Below are 8,510 nucleotides of genomic sequence, written 5' to 3'. Positions count from 1 at the left end.
GATATGTAGGGTGTTTAAACACTTCCCTATGTATAACCGACCTCCCGGACTCCAGAATTTCTAGTCTAGGTGAAATCCCCACACTTAGCAAACTCCTAGGGTTTAGTTGAGATCTTTTTTCCCCTTTCCTACTCGTATGACAAATAAGAAAGTTCGTGTGATATCGTAGGAAGAACTGAAATAAAATTCCTCCCACCACGGGCGCATTCTCCTTCCAAATTTCGCGTGAAGGGTTTAGCGTGCCGTCCTCCCAAGTGAAACGGGGAGGTAAAGAAAACGACCACCACAGTGATACAACGGCACTACAATATGACAAACATAGATTTGAAGTTCGTAAAATCGATAAATCACAAATATAAATCTACAGAGTTGCTGCAATTGCAGTTGCAAATTTTTTTCTTTTGAGAAATTATTCAATTGAAAATGATAGGAGAAATTTTAAAGAAATAGATGGATTTAATGATAAGAGGCTATTACTAATTTATCATAGGAACATTAGAAAGTAAAAGAGTAAAAATTCAAAAACGGAAAAAAAACTGAATACTCCCTTTCTTTTTTTCACGCAATATATTTCATGATAGGAGGTCTTTTCCTTTTTTATAGGCCTTAATCATCAATTTATATTTAATTAATTTATTTTAATTATTTTTCACTATGCCATAAAAGGGCTACGAAAGCGCTTTTTTTTATCCTTTTACAGCGCTTAAAAGCGCTGCCTATGGTGGCGCTGCCGTAGGTAAAGACAGCGCTTTTTTTACGCCAAAAGCGCTTCCTTAGGTTTACTTTAGACAACGCTTTTTATTGAAAAGCGCTTTCGTAGGTGGGTCTGTAGCAGCGCTTTTTCCAGAAAAAGCGCTTTCTAAAGTAGTCTTTAGCAACGCTTTTTTTCAGCTTTTATGCTTTCGTTTGGCATCTTAAGCAGCATTTTTTTTATTAAAAGCGCTTTCGTAGGTAAGCCTTTAAGAGCATTTTTAAAAGCGCTTTCGTTGATTCTCTGTTTTGTTCCATTTCTTCTATTGCTATTAAAAGTATATATATATATATATATATATATATATATATATATATATATATATATATATATATATATATATATATATATATATATATATATATATATATGTTTTATCTCCCAAAATCTTAAATAATTTAATTTTACAATAAAAAAGCTTATACTATAAGTTAGCTTCCAAGCTTACATCATTTACAATTGAAGTAACATAATTTCAATTTCTAATATCAACAGCAAAATAGATAACAAAAGAAACTAATTTCAATTTTTAATACCAATCACATTTCATGTAAGACTTGAACAACTAAATTGCATTGATAGAAAAATTAGTTTCAAAGATCAATTACATTGCATATCAGCATGATTCTACTTTTTAACATATTCGAGATTGTATATTAGCATGACTCTAGTTTTTAATATATCCGAGATTGCGTAATATTAGCAAATATCATAGTGCATTGTATGTAATATCTCCTAGACTCATAATACATAAACTAAAAATGACAACTAACAACATCCACCTAAAAAAAATGATATTTTAAACATAAGACATGTATGTAAACTAATTCCTGAGAACACAAAAAGAAAAAGAACAATAGACAACATTTACACTTGTTATAAACTGAAGCTGCAGTGGAAAATCACCTTTGAATCAGAGGCAAAATTATAAAATTCTTTCTTAGCCAAGTAGTTTCATTTGATGTCTTATATCCTGAAATTGAGAAGTGAATCATTTATTAATATTATATGAAGTCTAAAAGGATAAAAAGAGAGTATAAAACATAAACATGCACTAGTATAAAACAAAAGATACCACACAGATAAATTAAAAATTAGCATGTTCAGCAAAGTAACATCATGTAACCTTACTGAGACTTTATTCACGTCCAAAGTTCAGCAAAGTGCATTAAATGTCATAAAGAAAGACTGATATTTCATTTCCACCTTTGTTCAAGCCTATGAACATTGTTAGTACAATCTAACCAAAACAAATATCAAACATAATCATTGGATTCATTATACTACATGGTGCTAATGCTAAAATTTTCATAAACTCTAGAGCTGAGATACAAAACAAGAAAAACTATAATAATTCTATAAATTATTCCATACCAACAACAAGGAATTTCACCACCAACACCTTCGGCGAGAATTTCACCACCTACGAAACACATACACCTAATTGAATCGACGCGTTCAAGAATTACTCCATCGATTTATTCAGCTCCGAGCACAACGAATATTAAGCTCTGCCAATCACAACGACAGTTTCAAAACCTACGTTATCAAAACCAACACTGCGGAAGAAGACTTCAACTACTACAGAACCAGTTTCGCCACCAGATCCGGAGAATTCAAAACCTACACTCAACATAGAAACATGCCTAACCTAAAATTCGCCACTTACACTGCCGTCTCCGTCGGAAGATAACAAACCTTCACAAGCTAAAGCAATTCCAGAAGCGTCTGTAACAAGAGTTTCAGTAACTACGGCAAAGACTCTCTCCATGCTGTTAACGCTTTCAGACCGCATTGTCGTTGCGTCGGACAACATCACCGCCGTAACAAACAAATTTAAAACTATGGGTGTTATATAGAAACATGATAACATGGTAAAATTTTGTGCTATGCTACACATTAGATCTCTGAAATATGGTTTGAATACAATCATATACATGATTAATCAGGGACTAATTATGAGCTAATGGCATGCTCAAAACCTAACAATCATAGCTGGTGAGCCATGATTATTTATACATAACTATATAAATTCTAACATGAATGTTTCACTTAATAACTTTAACCCAAAAGTTTTCATTTCAACAATCAAGCATCAAAGAAGAATGAATGACTCAAAGATGAACTAGACACCATTCAATTTTACAGTGATGCTTCACTGAACTAGTTTAATTAGTTATTCAACCATATGAGATACCTGGACCAATTGTATATGTACTTTTAAACTTAAAACTCATCCATATCTTAGGATCTAATAATTATATTCTAGATAAAAATACAAAACTACACTTGTACAAAAAAGAAACACAAAAAAAACAAACACTAAATTTTAAACAGAAAAATACACTAATTTTCCTACGATGTAGTAGCATCTTGTCTTTCTCAACATTAACATTGAATGAAATAGTTTTTAAACCCTGAAAATAGGTTTCCAATTTTATGACTTAACACTCTCCACAACTCCTTTGTATTTTATGTCATACTAGTTAATGTATTACATGTGAGCTACAACAATGATCCATTCTAGTGTATCAAAACTATCTCCAGCTCAAATATTTGAAGTTTAATTATGAGACATATATAAGAAATCATTTATATTCAAAATGATTAAAGCTTATTGCAATTAGTTATTCAATATTGATTTGTAAATTGCATGAAGGTCTGAAGGGATCACAGTTACAAATGATATGAACAAATACACATAATAACTGGCATTCACGGTATGACAACACAACCTTCAAACGCATAACAGACACAATGTCATCAAAGTATACAACCACTACACGCAGACACACAACAATGACAGTATTAGAGAGCACAAGCACACATATTACACGTAGCAGTTAAAGTGTGAACAGCTGCAACATCATACACATAGTCACACTCAAACATACATACACACACCTCACAACCACATATACATCATGCATACATCACATGACAAACAAGAACAAACACAATATGCACATGATTGTGGCAATAACATACAAGTATGGTATTGCATTTCTAAACATCAGATTACACAAATAAACCCAACAACCAACACTCCTTTAAACTACCAAAACAACATTAACTCACTTTATACAGTGACGCTTATTCTTAATGTCGTCGAAAAACTGATGGACATCAGCAGTAGTAATTATTTTGGAGGAAGCTGCAGATTCCTGTCACGAAACATGACAACAACAAATTAAAATGATTAAACAAGGACGTGATCAATGTATTCATAATCAATATTCCAATGTGTCTCTACGAGGATGATGGATACTACACTAACTGTAACACCACTCTTACGTTTAAATACAACATCTAATACCTCAAGTACCCATTTTGAGGAGAAAACAAAGAAATGTATTGTTACAGTGTTGTTAATCCTAACATGAAACTCACATGGGAAGATAAAGCTCCAAAGATCACAATCAACAGTAGATTCATAAACTAGAGTAAAAAACCCATTTTAAAAGTGAATAACAATACTTAATGAAATTTAAAGGAGAGATTGTAAGAAAGTTAAAAGAAACTCTTACCGTGGTGATGAAAACAATGACGAACAAAGCTTCAAGAGCCCACGGGGATTCCCAATTACGAAACTCCTGAACAAATCGGCAACCAAATCGCAGAACAACAACAGCAGAATCGCATAAAGATAGACGGAGAAAAGCAGATCGGAGAAGAAGAGGTATCTAAGTCGAACAACAGCAGAATCGACAACCAAATCTTAATGAATTAGGGGTTTAGGGTAATGTTGGGGATGAAGGTTTAATGTTGTTCGTTGTGTTTTTGCTTCATGAGAACCACCGTGTTTGCTTCAATGGCGAGTGGAAAGGTCGATTGAGAGAGATGAAGAGGGAACCTGAATGAACCGTGTTTGCTTAGGGGTTTTCTGTTTTATTTTATAAAACTTAAATGGCCTACGATAGCGTTTTTGAAAAGCGCTGGTAAAGGCCCCCCTTTAGAAAGCGCGTTTTAAAAAGCGTTTTCTAAAGGGGGCCTTTACCAACGCTTTTCAAAAAACGCTCTCTAAAGGAGGGCCTTTATCAGCGCTTTTTAAAAGTGCTTTTGTAGGTCAACTTTACACAGCGCTTTTTCTGTAGCCAATTTCCGTGTTTTTTAATACTTACTTATGGCAGCGCCTTTCAGAAAAAACGCTATCTTAGGGGTGCTGCCAAAAGTTATTTTTAAGAAAAAACGCTATTTTTAGTCCCCAAATATATTGGGGGACTAAAGATATTTGGGGGGCCAAGCCTTGCTTGCTTAGTTTAATGGTTGATTCTTCAACAAATTTTTTTAGAGAAACGAAAAATAAAAATCTATAACTTTAAAAGGACTTTAATCATATTCAATCTAAAAAAGATAGATATTAATTTTTAAAAAAATTTGGATAAAAACATATTTATTTAGTTATAAAAACAACTAACTTAAAATGTTTACATTTTAAATTAATCATCCAATTAATTATTTAAAATGTATAGAACTATATATTTTGAAATCATTTTCTTGTAACCAATTTAAAAGAAGGATATTTCAATTCAAATTTATACTATGAATAAATAACAGTTAGATTTTTCTACATGCCTTTTAATCAATCCAAACATATATAATTACCAATCAAGAATTTTTCTTTCTCTCTTAAAGAAGTATTGAAGAATTCGGTATATATTATAGCTATAAAATTTTCATAGATTAAGAGTCAAATAGTCACAGGAAACAATCACACATAATTCAGATTTCCCAATTATTAGTTATTAGAAAGATAATAAAGTCCCACATTAGTTAGAGATAGAGCATTGAAAGAGTATATAAAGAGGAACATCCCTCATTTTACAAATCGGTTTTGTAAAGATGAGTTAGGTCAAACTCTAATATGATATCAGAGCTTATCGATCGGACCATGGGCCGCCTACCATTAATATTCACGTACCAAGTCCAAAAAAACTGTTGGGCGTGAGGGATGTACTGGGAAGATCCTAAAATCTAGAATGTATTAGGAAGATCCTAATATTAGTTAACACATAATCTAATGAGCTATAGAAATATAAATAAAAATTCAAAACTAATTATAAAAAAGTTTAATATTTGGGTGGATAAATATTTTTTTATAAATTAATCAATATTGTGAAATGTGAATAAACAAAGATTATGTAAATATATACCTCATTAAAATAAAATATTAATAAAATAATTATTTTAGCAAGAGTATTTTAAGAAATAAAAGTTTCAACTTGTTGGTGGTGATATGCAGAAGGAAATTTAGATTTTTACTTAGCCACTTGTTTATGTATGGTTATTTTTAGTTGTTGACATTTGGTGTAATTTTTGTTCCAAGATTTCTAATTTATACAACAGACTATGGAATTTAGGGCCATTTTATTTCAGCTTTAAAGAAATAGATTTTTTCTTTGTATTTTTGAAAATAGATTTTCTAAAACCGTTTTTCAAAATATTACAAATTTTTTTATATTCGTTTTTTCTAAAATGAAACACTTAATTTGACATCCTGTAACATAAACATACATAATTGAAGACCAAAACTTAGTCAAAATCATAATTTTTTCAAAAAGTTGTATTTCAAAAATGATTTTTATGAAAATCTATTTGAAATAGCTTCAAAATTAAGTGATTTTTTGAAATTTTGATATCCAAATTTTTTCCCCATAAATAGATGAAATACCTAAAATCAAATTTTAAGAATAATTATTCAAACAGATTTTTCATTTGAAGCTTTTATAAAAAGTTTCTTTGTAAAAATTTTTTTTGCAAAATTTGGTAACACTATAAAAATCATTTTTAAAAAAAGCCAAAACAAACGGGCCCTTAGTTGAACAAATCATCCACATTAATATTGACACTAATTGCAATATTACATCAACTATATTCTAGATATTTGTCAAAAGAGTTAATCTGGCCAAAGCAAGCGTATCATTTTGAATGTTGAGATTAGTGTAGTGAATTTTATTTGGAATTGTAAGAACTAACACAAGTTTGAAGATAAGGAAATTCATTGGATTTCTTCTATTAATATGTTTGTTTGTAGTACTTCTTTGACAGATAACCTCTCTAGTGCTACTTCTTCATCTATGCATGCATGGTTTTGAATTTTGAAATTCTTTAATACTCACCCTCCTATAACTCCTAATATAAAAAAGTTTCTTTGAAACCCTTCTAATATTTGATTGAAATAAATGTAATATTAATAGTGTGACTAGAGGTTCTCCAAATCCTTGGATTGATAGAATTGTCTCCTTTGTCTTTCAAGTTGGGGGTTTCTATTGGCGAGACTCTGCCAAATTGATTTTTTGAGAATTTTTCTTAAAATAGACTTGGATTTATTGAGTTTAGATTTTGTTACCCATGTTTTAATCTATAACCATGTATATTTTTCTATGTTATTTAACCAGAGTTTTGATTTTGTTAATTGCTCTATATTCATTTGTCCTAATTAGAGTTTGACATAATTCATTTTTATAAAATTGATTATCTGATATCATATTAGAGTTTGATCTAACTCATTCTTACAAAATCGATTGATAAGGTGAAGAGTGTCACTCGATATAAACATTTTCAATACTCTATCTCCAACTAATATAAGACTTTAGGATTTTTTAATAACTCACCTGAGTTTTATCCTCCTTATGTTTTGAAGAAGATTTTTAATGAGACATATGTAGAGAAAAACTTTGTTTCTCCTTACTTAGGTTTTGGTATAGTCCCTTGAGAGTTTTAATTTTATTCTATTTTTTAATTATTAATTATACTTTTTGTTGATAGAGAAAAACTTTGTTTCTCCTTACTTAGGTTTTGGTATAGTCCCTTGAGAGTTTTAATTTCATTCTATTTTTTAATTATTAATTATACTTTTTGTTGAAAGGTCATAGTTTCCGTTGCACTATAATTTTGAAATAAATATTATATAATTGATTTCATTGGTAACATAGAATAAGCCATGCAATTAAAATAAATAAAATAAACATTATTTTTATCCCACAATATTATCAATAAAAAATTTGATGCGACAATACCCATCCCTTAGTTAAAGATATGATCTAATCTCAATGGTGCATTATTCAAATCAACCAACTTTACTATTGTTCGAAGGAAAACATATCTTTATTATCATGAGACGTCAAAAAGAATTATTTTAACAATTAGCAAATTTATTGTGTAACCTCTTTACTAAGTGCACTAAATGGATAAACATAATACATTAATATACTTAAGAAACATTTAATGAGAATTATAAATTGATGAAGGGTCTTTGCAACCTCATAAGAGCTAAAAACAATTTCATTATATTTATAAGATCATGAACTTTATACACTATAAAAATATTAATTCATGATAATCTATTTTCTACATGCAATAAGAAAAAAATATGGTTGTGATTCTCAAGTTTGTTAATATTTTGATTCTATTTTTTTTCTTATTTCTTGTTACAATAGAAGTGGATGGTCGTAAGTTATCGTTTTATCATTTTTTTAATTCTTTTTTTTTCTTCTACTTTTTTCGTTTGTAAACAGTTTTTTAAATCTAATTTTAGTAACATTATTTTATCATCTTTTTCATTTCAGAATATACTAAATGTCAGACAGATGGTGATTGCCCAAAAAATGTGGACTTATCTTTTGTTAGTAAGTGCATTGCTAACAAATGTTTTTTTTTCTTTTTTTATTATAAGCGAAGATTTGATTAAACAAGAGTACTAGGGGTACTCAATCCCAATTACAAAACGAGAATAACCTTCGAACAAAAAAGCAAATTA

General features: G+C 29.9%; 1 long non-coding RNA gene across 1 annotated transcript; it reads right to left on the bottom strand.

Annotated features, from left to right (window-relative positions):
* Nucleotides 1-1,422: 1,422 nt before the first annotated feature.
* On the bottom strand, nt 1,423-4,628 carry LOC131646214 (uncharacterized). The gene is made up of 3 exons (XR_009297341.1): nt 4,279-4,628; nt 3,830-3,915; nt 1,423-1,724 (listed from the first exon to the last, which is right to left on the bottom strand). It is a non-coding gene; the product is annotated as an uncharacterized LOC131646214 (long non-coding RNA).
* Between the last annotated feature and the right edge of the window lie 3,882 nt (nt 4,629-8,510).

Source organism: Vicia villosa, linkage group LG2, assembly GCF_029867415.1.
Source record: "Vicia villosa cultivar HV-30 ecotype Madison, WI linkage group LG2, Vvil1.0, whole genome shotgun sequence".
Taxonomy (NCBI): Eukaryota; Viridiplantae; Streptophyta; class Magnoliopsida; order Fabales; family Fabaceae; genus Vicia; species Vicia villosa.
The sequence above is the reverse complement of the archived record's forward strand: the minus strand, read 5'-3'. Positions and strand labels throughout refer to the sequence as shown.